The sequence below is a fragment of the Lichenostomus cassidix genome, chromosome 2 (genome assembly GCF_008360975.1).
Source record: "Lichenostomus cassidix isolate B80296 chromosome 2, HeHo_3.0, whole genome shotgun sequence".
Lineage (NCBI taxonomy): Eukaryota > Metazoa > Chordata > Aves > Passeriformes > Meliphagidae > Lichenostomus > Lichenostomus cassidix.
This window is the reverse complement of record NC_139482.1, coordinates 105,472,195-105,487,304: the sequence shown is the minus strand read 5'-3', so window position 1 is coordinate 105,487,304 and position 15,110 is coordinate 105,472,195.

Here is a 15,110-nt window from a genome sequence, read left to right as displayed (position 1 = left end):
CACACTTTTAACACGTAGGCTGAGCAGATACTCACAAGCTATTCATGAATGCATAGCAGCCTGAAAACTGCCCCAAAAAGCTTAGGGGAGCTGCTTAGGATAAACTAATGTGTAAGACTTCCAAAGCAATCAAAACCATAACACAGTCTGAAATGGTTGCATCTTCTACATTGTGTTCTGCCACAAAGTGCTACAAGCCTTGAATTAAATCACAGAGACACAAGCTGAAAGTGAGGAGCTGTAGCCAGAGCTTGATCCTAATGTAAAGCTTACCTCACCTCACCAGAAGGATCCAGGATAGAGTTATAAACCAAATTTTCACATCCTCTGCCGTCTGGCATAGCACATAGCATCATCCTTGGAAAATATATAACCTTGCAGAAATAGAAATATATAGACCCAGGATGCCAAAAGAATTTGGCCTTTGCAATCAGGATCGACTTTAATTCTTAACACACCTCTTTGGCCCATTTAATTTCATATTACTCTGTTTTGTTTTCTGCACGGGAGCCATGGGTAGTGCTGCAGATAGAGGGGAAAATCCCAGGGCTGTGTTAAAAAAAATTCCAGATGTAAAACAAAATGGATTAATACACTTTTCTACAAAGTGGTAAAATGAAAACACATCTGATGGACTTCCACACAGTTTGCCTCAGGCAAAGAGCATTCTATTAAAATAAAAATACATTTGGTTAGAGCAAATTAAATGTTCCCAAGAAGGAATAGTTTGAGGTCAAAGGTGAAGCCACTTTACTTGCACACATGTTTTCAATATGTTTGACCTCTGTGATCAGCAAAGCTCAGATGTGCAAAGGGGAAGAAGCTTAAAAGAGATTGGGAAGAAAAAAAATAAAATACAAAGAAATGCATAAAAGATCTGCATAATATAGTTGTAAACTCTCCATACTAAAAGAGGAAAAGTTGTGAGGAGTTCTTCTGTTATCCTACTCCATGTGATAAAAGACATGGAAGATCTTGACCATATTGCAGAACAGTGTTCCTTCTCATCAGCTGGGACAGAAAGAATGGCTCTTAAGCTGTTATGGCAGGGATTTGTGTGCCTGATGGTGAATGCTCCTGAAAAGATTCCAGGCAAGTGGATCAAAAAGAAGAAAAAGAGCAAGGGAAAGATTTTCTGTTGAACCAGTGCTCCATTTCATGCATACTTCCCACTGAATGTGTTCCAGCTGCTCTCCCTCATTCAGGTTTTTGAGGCAGGTTGGTGTCCAATAAACCAGGAGACTGAGGCAATCAGGCAGAGGACAGAACACAAATATTTTTGTGGGTGGCAACTTCCAACAAAACCTTCACTGTAGCTTAAATCCACAAGGAAGCATGCCCTGCCTCCTTGAGGAAACTAAGCTAATGGAAGGTCTTCCTCCTGCACTCTGGAGTGTCTTCTTAGCAGACAGGGGGGACAGGTTGAGCAAGGGCAGGGAAAATGGAGAGGTGTGTTTTGCCTCAGCTTCCTCCCTGCCTCTCCTTTGCTCTCTAACAGATACCATGAGTCAGGATCTTCTTCAGCACAATGAGAATGTTTTGAACCCAGGCTCAAATGTGTCCAAAGAAAAGCAAAACTACAAACCAACCTCAGCTTAAGGTTCTCCTGGAGCTTGCTCACTTCAGCTTATATAGCCCATAATGCTACAAACTGCAGCCCCTTTTATTGCCAGCCATGGGTTTACAATGCCTGCTAACACTGCCTCTTCCCTGCCCTGCCAGCTGGCATTTAACTGGCTTTCTCAACTGGCTTTCCGCTGTTGCTCATGCTTGAGAGAGGAACATCTCAGTGTCGGCTGTGCCTTGCAGCTGAGCCTTAATCAGGTCAACAAGAATGGATTTTGCGTCACACTCCCAATGGAAGGCTGTGACATGAGCATGGACTAGAAGTTCGCAGATCTTTTGGACAAACTAGACTTACCCAGAAGCCACAGTTTGTCAGATTGCTGATTTTGAGCCAGTCAATTCAACTACTTGATCTTTCACAACTCATCTGTTTGCTATGGGTTAGCAAATTCATTGGCCCCTCTCTATCTATGACAGCTGTGCTATTGTCTATATCACTGCAGGAAAGAAGAAAGGTGCTTCATGTCTTTCCTATGTTACTACTGGAGACTGATCCATGCAGAGTGCTGCAGCTGCAGGTTGCAGCCCTGCTCGCTCACTACCCAGGCACCAACATGATCAGTGCATCTGCTCTGCAGAGCCCCAGGCTCACCTGGGGGGCTTGGGACTCATCTGGGCATGGAGGGCTTGAGTGGCATTTCCATAGGGACTTCCATCACTCATTCTTCTTCTCAGCTGCTGCAAAGCAGCAGATAACCACAAACGCATTTTTCAAAAGGAGAGTGTGTCTGTATCTCTACTAACTCCTGATCAAGAGCAGCAGCTCTGTGTTTGCCACAAATCCATGTTCTCATTGCTCCTGAAAAAAGCCAGTGTGAATGATAGGACCTGAATAAAAGTCAACTATAGGATATGGGTTAAAACCAGATTGAAATCTGGAAGGCGGTGTTCAGAATGTGTACAAATTTTGAACATGTACTTCAGCTGCAAATCAAACCCAAACTCCTCACCAAAAATCACCCTCCTCTGAGTAAGTCCCAAAGCTCACACCCCAGAGTTTTGGGGCAGTGGGGATCTTGAAAACAGGCATGAATCATCTGCAAGATCAATGCTATTTGCACCTTACCCGATGGCAGCAACACATCCAAAAGGGATTTGCTACACCTCTCAGAGTAGCCAGGATCTGGGAGGTCAGTCTTTTTATTTACAGGCAAGCCTGTGCCATGTGAGGAACAGTAGAATTTACACTTGCCATCTGCAAAATGAATTACATGTTCCAGGCATCTGCAGCTTCATAAATTATAACACAGTGTCAACAGTGCACCTGTGAAGAGATTTTAGACAACAGGAGCAAAGAAACTGCAAGTGCACCAAGGGGATGCACAGGCAGGAAGGCTGGGAAGGCATTTGGCTGCTACCTGCTTCAGCTTGCCCGAGCTTTTCCCTCCTGCATGCCCAGCCGCCAGCAGCTTTGCACCACCGAGAGTCACAGAGAGTGCACACTTTTATCAGCCTTTTAAATGCTGGGCTCCTTTCTGTAATTAGGTGTGGGGATGAGGCTCTGCTTGGCCTTCCTCTGTGGTCCCCCTTGAGCATCACTGGTGAGGGGCCCTTGGGGAAGAGGGGCAGGCAGGGGGGCCGGGGGGCTGGGGTTTTGCATATGAGATTAAGGACTGAAGATCCCGTTCATTTCACTTTTATCTGTCTGTGTGCTGTAGCACTGAAGTCTCTGCTTTCCCTGTGTTATATTCAGCGAGCAGAGTGACTCATCTGCAAGCGCAAATTACCTTGCTAAAGTATTCTTAGGAGAAATAATTAGCCACAAGCACCTCCTCTCCAGCCTCCTGTATGTGCCTCCGGGGACTGGGGCGCTTGACATAAATCATTTAGTCCCGAGCCCTAGCACACACCTTTCCCAAAGGACTCCATAATTGGCAAAGTAGTTGCCAGCCGGGTTTAAAGTGATTTGAAATTGTTTTCCATACAGCCTTGCTGATAGCAAAAGGTTTCCCCCTTTCCTCAAGCATGAGTTACAGTAACATGATTGGATGTAACCCGTTATTCAGTTCAAGCTGTGATTCTGATACAGTATAGACAATATAAATTCCCCAGAGCTCTGTGAGGCCACCTCAATGGTCCATTTAAGTCCAATTCAATTAGGCTCACTATAGTTCTTAGGATTTCTTAGGTATGTTTGCAGCAGCCTTGGGGTTTGAATGTGAGAACAGTATTCATCTAGGAGTTTTAAATTAGGTCTCAGGTGTCATCATTCTAAATGAATTATTACAGTGGTGTGTTCATGCCATTACAGGTAAGGTTATGTTAGTATCTCCACTCAGCCATACTAATGCACCAAGGGCTGGAGCTTGGTATGTAAGGTCCTTGCCTTACAGTGTCTGCTTTAACCTCTTCTTCAAAATAATCGGGCTGCCGGGCACCGAGCTGTGTTTAAAATACATGTAAATAGGTTGTTTACCTTCAGTCTCTGACTGATTGTCAGCGATGTGGATTAGAAGATGCTGCTACAACAGCAGCACTGCCAGTGCGCTTCCCTCCCCAGAGGGTGGGGGAAAGGGACCCTGCCCAGCCTGGCTCATCCTCACTGCCTATGGCAAATTGGTGGGCAGTGAGGAATGGAGTAATGGGATGGGCAAAGTAACAGGGAAAAGACTGCAGACCTTGCTCCTGCCTATCTTTCAGTTATTGGATTTTGGAGTCCTCATTTTGCTTTATTTTTCTCGCCACAGCCTGTGGGGAGGGAAGCATGACGATGTGCTTCATTTTACTTTCCCCGGCTTTTCTCCACTGGTGTCTGCATCTCACCTCCCTCTGGTATTTAACGCTGCTCTCAGGGCTTTCAGGAATGAGTGTGGTGAGGGAAGGGAAGCACTTCAACAGCTCAAATGGCCCCTCCATATTTCATGTCTACAGATGGATACCATTTGGTTCCTATAACAAGGCAGTGCAAATGCCAGCTATGTAGATGAAGCTTTCTTCAGAGAAGGAAAAAAGAAGAAGCAGAGAAATGATTAATTTTTAGCAGGGAACTCTGGAAGCCTAAACTGGCATTTGGATTGAATCCTGAGACTAAATTTAAAGGTCAAAGATAACATGTCTTTATTGGCCTATACATCGAAACTATTTTCATTGTTTTACTCTGGTCCCATCTAGTGGCTCCAACAGAAAGTGAGAGCCCTTTGGTCAACTGCTGCATTGGTTGGAAAAGCCACAGTCCCACTAAGGCTAAAACAGAGAAGGGGCAGGGGATATTTCACACTGGAGACCTGAGTAACAAAGCAATCAGCTGGCCTTTAGATAGTTTCACACCTGGATCCAAGCCTCCTGAGACCCAAACAGTACTTTCTAGAAGAGTATCCTTCCTCTCAAAGCCATAACCTTTTCCTATTGTTTTTATCCTGGAAATTTCACTTTGTTTATCTCCACTCTGATTTGCTACATCTTGCCCATATGCTCCTGGGAGAAACATGTCAATATTTTGCCTGTGTTATGTGTGGGAATAGTCAGAAGAAAAGACTCAAAATCTTTCCTCTGCTCTCTGTCATATCTATGCTAGGGCAGACTGTAGCCCTAAGGTCCTTCCAAGATCAAATAAATGCCTCCAGGAAGAAAAGATCAAAGGAGAAAAAAGCTTAAGAAGTCACTAGTCTGGGTATTTCCTTCTATTAGAGTGGCCCATCATGATTCAAGCAGTCTCCTGGGTTACAAAAATTATGGGGCAAAGCACATTTCTCTGGGGACAGAGGCCCCCAGGTGAGAGAGAGCATCTGTAGGGCAAATCCACACAGGCAGGTCTCGCTTCTCTCGCAGCCATTTAGAAGAGAGTCAGACCTCACCCACAGGCCAAGTAGCAAGATTAGTACCAATTATTTCCAAGATTCTCGGCAGGGCCTGTGGGCAGTGCAGCACTAGCACAAGCTTCTGGGCACCTCCTAGCCAGGATCCCATTCTGGCTGAGCACAGAGACATGGGATCCATGAAGGTCACTCTTCCTCCAAAGGCATTTGCAGCACACACTGAAGAATGGCTCTGCTGCTTCTAAACCTGAGCTGGGATATCCTGACTGCCTTATTACGCCATAGGAACTTCTCTGGGGGATTAACACTAACTGGAGGATGCCTGTGCTCTGCATAGATGACCACTTAACCAGACATACTAGGTCATCTGCTGGGTGCTGGATGTTTTCATTCATTGTTTTGTAGCCAGCTTCAATTTTCAGTCCTAAGTTTTGTCTCCTTACTCTTCTTTGGCATCTCCCTCTCTTCTTTTAATACTGCTACTCTTAAAATACAATCAAGATCACTTCAGAGTGTCACTCCTGGGACTGTCCTTTGTTTGCAGATACCCAAGGGAATTAGATCCAAATGACTTAGTCACATATGCAGATATCTTACTGAGTCAAGGCTTCAGTGAAAGGGGATGTGATAAAAATAAATATCTCCTAAGGAAAAATGTTGATTTGCAACTTTTTACCTTATTTATCAGAATATTTTTTCTGGGAAAGTCTATGACTTCCTGAGGTTTTATTTAAGTAATTAATTATACATATGTACTTTCTTACCATTCGACTAAATTTTTTCTAGAAACACTTTTGGAAGTTTAATCAATGAAGATTTAGTAGGAAAACAACAGGTGCCCACTTTATATCTTAGGTAGCACATTTCACAGAAGACAAATCTTGACATCCCTACAGAGCTAATCTAAAGCCAGACTGACAACTGGGAGAAAAAACTTTCCCTAAAACACAAATGGTCAACAGCTCTTTTTTTGAACTCTCAGATCTAGGAAACAGTCTTCATCTGTGAGGAGCTTCTGTTCAGCACAGGTATTGGAGAGGAGGGAAAGAGAAGAAAAATTAATTTCTCTCTCTGCTTGCTGCAGCCTAAATGCTCTAGACAAAGCAGAAGTATTCACAGGTTTGCCTAATATTGTAGTGGCTGCAATCATCCTCTCTGGACAGACCCACGGCTCTGGGCTCACTGGTGTTTGTCAAATGTCTTCACTGGGAGCACATGAGGACACTTCCCAGCTCCCTAACTGGGCAGCCCAGTTGCAGCCCAGCTGCTCATCTGGGCAAGACCAGCCACATGCTGCTTTCCACATGCCTTGTTTGCTCCAGGAAGTGAGTGCAGGCTGGGGATGATGTGCTTTTCCTGGCTCCCTTCCTGGCATCCTGCAGCTCAGCCCTGATGCTCCGCAGGTCCATGAGATGCAGCCTTCTCATCCTGGCTGGACTCCCACTGCCCTCAGACCTTTGCACACAGAGAAAAGATTAACTCATTACTGTGCGGGGGTTGAGACACTGGAAGAGATTGCCCTGAGAAGTTGTGGGTGCTCCATCCCTGGAAGTGTTGAAGACCAAGTTGGATGGGGCTTTGAGCAACTTGATCCAGTGGAAGGTGTCCCTGCCCATGGCAGGGTGTTGGAACTTGATTATCTTAAAGTTTGTTCCAGCTACCATTCCATGATTCTATGAGTCCATGAAGTGAGCGGCCACAGGAAATGTCCAAGACAATGTAAATAAAGCTACTGCTGGTAGAGCCTGCTAATTTCATCACTGTTTACTTCCATCATCAATAAGTAACTATTACAAGCAATGCACAGCACCGACACCCATAGCATCCATACCTCAGCCTCCCAGAATCCATATGGACCCTTTGCGTGAGACGGGGCTGCTCGGAGCCACTCGAAGCAGCAGATCCCGCAGTGGGTGTGAAAATCCCTGCTCTGCCACCCCATAGCCACCACCGCTCCTCCACTGTGGCTTTCGGAGGGCTTCCGCGGAACAACAGTGACATCCAGTGGCCGCATCCACCCGGCCCAGCCGTGGGATTCCTGAGGCACGACTCGGGTGCATTACAGATGCTCTGCCTTCGTTAAGGAAAGAAAGCCATAAAAAAAGTTCTCTTCTTCTTGCAGAGAACTGCCGGGCTGGTGAGAGCGCAGCCCTAAGGGACTTGCGGGGCTCACTCTCCGGCAGCAAACCTGTGCACTCCTGAAGGCAGCTGGAGAGTCGCAGGTCAGACAGGGGAAAGCAGAAACTGCCCAGAGAATGAGGGCAGAACACTTTCATGAGGAGGAGACAGTATTTCTGAAGGGGAATGTCATTCTATGCCTCTTGCCACTAGCGCCCCAAAACCACAAAAGAGATGGGAAGTAACCTCACATGAGTGAAATTGTCCTGGTGTTGTTTTTCCATCTCCTCGTTTCAAACCTCACAACTGTGCCTGTAAATCTTCCAGCTGCAGTCAAGAGACTCAAAAAAAAAAAAAAAGCAAAAAAAAAAAAAAAAGCAGATGCTGTGATTCTCCTGATATCTGCCCATCACTGAAACCTCGGCTCCAAAATAGTGAGTACAGGGAAACAGGCAAAATCAAAGGGTCAGTGGTGCTGCAACCTCTCTGACTTTTTTCCCCCAACAGTCCAGCTTTAGTGTAAATGATGACAAGAGCTACCCTTAAAAAACTGACCTGAGGCTAAGTCTGCACTGGAAACCTCTATCTGTGGAACCACATTGGTTTAAGCAGTGACATTTTTATTCCTGTTTTTTATTCCTGGTAAATCCCTAGAGCAGGATTAGCTGTACTAGCAAAAGTTCCTGTGAAGGAGTGATGGCAGACGAGTTAACAGGCAGTAATCTCCACTCGCTAGCAGTGCCTGGGGCAGCCCTAGCTCAGCCTCAGTGGCCTTTCCTCCTGACCCTCCTCCCTCTGAACCTCAGCCCTTGAGCTGTGACTGTGCTGGTGGACTCTGCGGCTGCGCCAGCTCAGCTCTCCTGCTACAAAGAGACCCTTCATCATCACCCTTGCCTCTAAGACCCCTTACACAGCAACAGCCCAGTATTTCCAAGAATATGCATTTGCTGGCAATAGTACTGATTACAAGTGCTGGAAGGTAATTTGCCACAACTCCTACACCAATCTTTCCTCTCATAAGATCTATAATAGTAAAAAATACTCAGTGGGTGGAAAAATGCCATCATAAAGGAGGGAGAAGGGCTCTGTGCACCTGAGTCATTCCTTGTGCATTAAAGATGAAGTACTGGAGTAACTACATGGGAAGCCACTTCCCAAATTCATTATCCTTGGCTGCACTGTAGATATCAAAGCTCTAACATTTAAATTAGTTACATGGATGCTGAGAGAGGAATCCATGACCCATGAATGTTGAGGAGTGGTTTCTTGGTCCCCGAGAGAAAAAAGACCCAGATAATTAATTAAGGTAAATAATAGCTTTATTTCTAGCTTTCCCAGTTCCTCCAGGGACATTCAGGACTGTCAGTGAGTTAGAAAAAAAAAATCAATAACTAATCGAGAAGTAAACATTTGCTGTTACAGGTCATCCCCTGCAACCTCAAGCCACAGAAGGGGAACCCTCTTCTTGTAAAATTTCAGTCCCTCAGGCTGGTTTAAGACATTGACAGGACTTCAGAATGACCACCTCTGCATGGTAGATCTGAGCAAGGACAGAAACCCTGCAGGTCTCTGCTAGAGCTCCTCCATGCTCCAGCCCTGCTCCAGCATTGCTCCAGCCCTGCTCGTGCCTCCTAAGAATCATTTTCTTTCTAGAAGTTTTGGTAGTGGTTTCCTCACCAGCAGTGAATATTTTGGGGATGCTGTGAGCACATGGGCAGAGCTGGTCCTATCTTGGATGAGACAGGACCAGGACAGCCTGCACAGGTGCCTCTCCCAGAGGCATGTCTGTGTGTGCACCTCTCCTTTCATGGAATACATGCCTCTGATCTCATGATGATAAAATGACTTTTTGCCACTGTCATAGTTACCACTGCAGGCTGCCCTGGCAGGCAGGCAAAGGGATGTGCTCCCTGACATCATCAGGGAGCTACTACCATTACTGCAGAGCACCCACAGTTCTGTGTGTGGAGGCTAAGGAGAAGGAGAACAGACTCTGCTTTTCCACCCCTCACTTAGCAGCTGCAGTAAAATGTGGACTGATCCAGCCTGTAAGAAAAACCTTCTCACACAAGTTGCTTGTTTAACAGTGTTGGCTACTGCTGCTGTCTTGCATCCCCAAGCTTAACAGGAAAAAACCCATGGGAAACCAGCTGCTGCTAGATATGCAGCAGCTCCAGTGAGGGGCCCAGGTCAGCAACAGTGGTGGTAATGTGCCAGGACTCCTGGAGCTGGGGTACAGCTGTCAGCACAAGAGGTGGGTGCCAAAATTACACCAGCACCTCATTAACCTGGAGAGGCAGCTCTGCGCAGCACAGGAGGCAGGGATGGCCGAGGAGGAAGAGGCCAGGCTGCTGCTCGGGTGTCAAAGCACAGGCAATAATTGACAGCTGCATGCTGGCAGGCAGCAGTGAAGGAGAAATCTGTATACTTGTCTTCCCAACGTGAGGAAAGAGCCTCATGGTTCTCTAACAAACTTGTTTCAGCATTGCCTTCTTTTTCATGTGTGTAATAGCTACCAGCAGCATCTCCTGTCAATTCCTGACAAAGGATCCCACCTGGCACTGTGCAGATGCTGCCTCATGAACAACAGGCCACCAGGAGAGAGGTGCTGAGCGTTGGAAGATTTATAGGAATCCAACCCTTCTTTGTAAAAGAGAAAAAATGTGGGCGGTAAGAGCAAAAAGGATGAGAGAAAACAAAACAAAAAAAAAGACAGGGAGGAAAACCTGCTGTGAGGAAATGCCAGAGGAATAAACTGACAGGAAAGAAGTCAATGGCCCAACCAGGCTGGTGTGGTGAGTTTGGTCCCCTCTTTTGCTTTTAAACTATGTCAGGATCTTCAGTCATGAATACTGCCTTCCCATGGAGGTGTGAATTTGCACAGACAGTCCCTACAATTCCTTTTAACTTGTAAGACTTCCAAGTAGTTGTCATTTCCCTTCCTCCAGGAAGGGCCAGTAGGTAAGAGGAAAGACCCAAGCAGTGATATTTTATCCAGGTACTCCTCAATCCTTCCTTTGTATCAGTGATCTGATATAAGGTGCTTTTCCTTGCTTCTAAATATCAGTAAGTGTGGATGTCAGGTAGCACTGTGTCTATGACCACAGATACTACTCCACAATATGTCTTCATTTTTCACCTTTTTGTTTTGTGGAGGCACAGCTTCTCTTGCTCACCTGGCGGACTGAATCATCTGACATTACATTTGCACTTTCCCAGAGGCCAGCAGGCTTCAGCTACTAAGCCATCATCATCCAGCCTCCCCCTATGGGCATAATATGCTAATTTATACCTACAATCAAGCATCTGTGATACCATTTGTGCTGCAGATACTGTGGAGGGAATTGATGGTTATTCAGATCTTGTGTTAACTGAGGAAAAACTGATTTATTTCCCCACTGAGTGGAGCAGTTACTAAAACCAGTGTGGATGAACTCTGCTTTTTCAATGTGCCTTGGCTGCATGCTAATAGTTTGGAGTCTAGGTGACTCATTCATTGGAGAAACTTTGCTCTCTGAATTATTCACTTATTCAGCCTACTAAGCCAGATAATAGGAGATGGCAGAACCTTTCCTCATCTCTCAGAGGGTATATTAATATCCTTTAAACATTCATATTCTGCCCAAATATATACATTTCAAGACTTATTTTTGCCTGTGCTCTTTTTCTGTGGTTGATTTGATATTCTTTTATTCTAACTTCATTTGTACCATGCACATTTGGCTGGGAGTAGATCCATGATTCCACACAAAGAAAGAAGATGGGTTCCCTTTTTTACACAGGCATCTTTTGTGTGAAGATTCTCAGCATTTATCTCTTATGATGGGAAACACCACCACCCTCTTTCCTGTCCTATAGTCTTTGTCTATATCTAAAGTCACTTCAACCTTATTTTAAAACACAAACAACTCTGTAGGGGTGAGTTCATCATCATCACTTATATAGAGTACAGTAGTTTTTCTCTGAGATAAAATCCAAGATACACATTACTTCTTGTGTGTATTCAAAACAGATTTCATGACACCTTTCTAGCTGTCTACCTTTTCTCTTACACTGATCCCCATTCCAAATTCACCTCCTGCCTTACAGTCCTTTGCTGTGCCAGGGCCAGGCTCCCCAAACTGCAGACCCCTTCTGCCTGTTCCTGTCTTCCCAAAGGCCCCGCTCCTCTGTCTGCTTCACTTCCCATTCAAGCTACAAGAAGCAGATGAATCTACTGCTCCCTCCTCTTCCCTTTTCACACCTTCTTCTGTGCTGATCTCTCCTCCTGGACCATAATGTCCCCACCACAACACTGGTCACTCACCGTGTCCCCAAGCTGTTCCCAACTCCTCCACCAAAGATGAATCACCAAAATCATGGCATCATGGAAATTCAAGCCCCAAAGGAGAGCAAAGCACTAGAAGGCCCTGCATGTTGGGCTGGGATTTTAGCATTGCTATTGCCCTTATATATGTACCACCATAGAATTACTTATTACCGTAAATTCTGTTAATGAGAAACAATACTGGATCCAACAACAGACAGATAAGATAGGTGTGATACACCATCCTAGATCCCTCTTCAAGACTCACTTCTTCCAGAATCTCTGAAGGCTGATAAGGAGGCGCATAGGGCTGAGATGCTCTTGAGGTACTAAATTAATTTCATTTCATTCTATGGCACATCAAGGCTGTAAATCTTTTTCAGGCAAGGACCAGATCATTCTGTGATTATAAAGCACCTAGCATAGATAAGTCTCTGTCAAGCTTGTCTGTCACCCTCCTGTTATGCAAATCATATCTGATTGCATGCTTCTTCATTTTTCCCTCCCTTGAGGCTTCCAATATGAGAAAGTCAATCAGGGACCAAGTCACCCTGTGCGTTGTCTATTGCAACAGACTCCTACCCCAAGTTCCTGTACAAAATTAATATAATATGATAATATCTAGAAAGTCTTCACTCAGACTGCCTTTTTTACCCATTTATTCTTACAATAGAAACTTAGCAAGGGCACATGTAATGATAGTAATAATGAGATTAAGGGTAATTTAGAACATATATAAGGACAGTTTCTGATCACAATAAGGTGAAACACCTCTTTTCTCCTGCTGAGGCCTATTTGCTCTGAGTCATTATTTATCTCTGGCTCTTCACAACCCTGCTGTGCTAATACTGTTTCAACAGAGATTTTTAACTTTAATGAAGGCATTATGTTAGATTTTAACCAACTGATTATTGTATTCTGCATAGCTGAACTTTATTTTTCCCCTTTGCTTTTTTTCAGGCAAAGCATTACATTTCATTTAAACCAAGTTAGTCTCTGAATAGACCAGATTTAAGTATCTGCAAACTTGCTTGCTTTTTCTTCACCTAGGGATAATAAAGCAGCACATGAAAGCTGTTTCTGAAACTCAGTGCTGAACAACCCAATGGAAAACAAATAACATGATCAGTAATGGCTGAAAGAAATGACAGAGTGAGTGCTATTTTAAGAAGAATTAACACTTTCAAGGAGAATAGGAAACCCATGGGGGCTGTGTGTGGCCTGTGGATATGAGCATGGGAGAGACCCAAAATAATTCCTTCTTGCACAGCTAATGTAAGCTATAGAAATACCCTTGGTGTGTGGTTGCACCTTGCAGGGTCAAGAAGCAGCAAAAATCCAATGCATATAGACACTGGCAGAACTTAAAAAAAACAAAAGTCTTCCTCAGTGATATCCAGAGTCCTATGGGTCCATTGTACTGTACTATCTATGCCATCCCTTTGCAGCAGATGAATAAAGAAGGGAGAGTGTTAAATTTCCTGGCATCTATTTTAACACATCTTCCATTCTGGGACCTTAATTATATCCAGGTGGTGTCCAGGTGCAGTTGTCTGGACTATCTCCATTGGGCACATTTGCTTATAGAATAGTCTGGTTAGAGGCTTTTTTGTTTTAGAAAAATGTGTTCTCCTGGCCATTCATTATGGGCTCACACTCTTCCCAAATTTTCCCTATGTCCCCAAACTGAAAAAAAGCTAATCAAAGCCATAAATTAAAGAAACCCACTTTGACAACTGAGAACACTTCTAAGTAAGTTGATACAATACATTTGGCATCATTGATTTTTCCAAAATCCACAGCAAGGGCATATTTTAAAGAGTGCAATATTATTTCTGAGACGAATACAGTTTGGGTTTTTCTTTTTGTTCTTGAGACCACCAAATTTTGCCATGAAATCTATAAAAATACCCTGGACTTCAGGAAGCAGTAACATGAGTAGAAAGAAAGCTATAATCATAAAAAATGATGGCACCAATATACAAGAATATATTGAGGACAAAAAAAAAAAAACAACCAAAAACAAACTACATTTTTGGGAGCCAAAGGCATTTTCCAATAATCAGACACTAAATTTCACCACCAGATTTGGTTATGCCCAACAATCTCACTAAGTGCTGTCAGAAATGTCATTATTGCAAACTATCACACTCTAGATGTGGGTTAGCAAACAATGGTAATATGGTCTGACAGTATCATTAACTGAGGTGACCAACAAGTAGTTTCATCCTCAGTAACCTTCATTCTGCAAGACACGAGAAGATCACAGTCTGGACTGGATCTGGTTCATATGTGAGGCACTATAAAAGATGATTTAAAAAAAAATCTTTTAAGGAGTTATTACAAACTGGCTCAGCTGAAATTAAATGAGAAACACAGGAAAAAAGTATTATAATTTAAGTCATTAATTTGAAAGAACAAAAGTGCAGGTAAGTCAGCCAAACTAAATATTCAATATAAAGAAAATGTTCAGCTTCCCTAAGACAAAGCTGACCAGCATGCTAGAATAGGAAGGATGAGATAATATCCTGCCTTAAATTAGAAAAGCTTTGCCACAAGATTTTTCAAGTCTGTTAGCAAGTCTCTTTGAAAAGTAATAAGGTTGTGGACAGTGCCATAGGACTGGGGAACAAGGGTTTGACCTCCAATTAAGAAGGTGAAAAAATTGACCCATATTTACAGGTCTATTAGAGCCACTTGAATAGCTTGCTAGGCTTTAAAATAGCATTCTGTGGGGAGTCTAATTAATGATGCAGAGGTAAAAGCAATATGGGATAAAATGCAACATGGGTTTACTAAAGGTAGACCTTGCCAGACTCACTTAATTTCCTTTTTTGAAAAGGGAACTATGAGGGCAGCAGGGGAGGTATTTCTAGTAAAAATAGGGAAGCATTCATGTCTTTGTACGAGGCCCAGGTGATACCATATGGAAAACTGCTACAATCCTAGTCACCCATGTTTCAGGGAGATACCTTCCAGCTGGAAGAGGCACAGAGAGGTCAGTGGGAAGGTTAGGAAAATGGATGTGAGATGTCTGGCTGTTCAGCCTAACAAAGGGTGTCTGACTGGGGACGTGTCTGCGAGAAGCAGCCTGGGGAAAAGAGACCTAGCTAAAATAAAAAGCACTAGCACGGAACATAATACATACAAAGTGGTCAAAAGTAAATTCAGGCTGGAAGGAAAACAAGCTGCAAGAGCTTTGTAGCTCAAACAAAGGTTTCCAACTAGAGTTGTGGCACAGAACGCTAACTACAACTCAGACTGAGCTGCAGGTATGTGAGAAAGGATGGCCCAACAAAGTGACC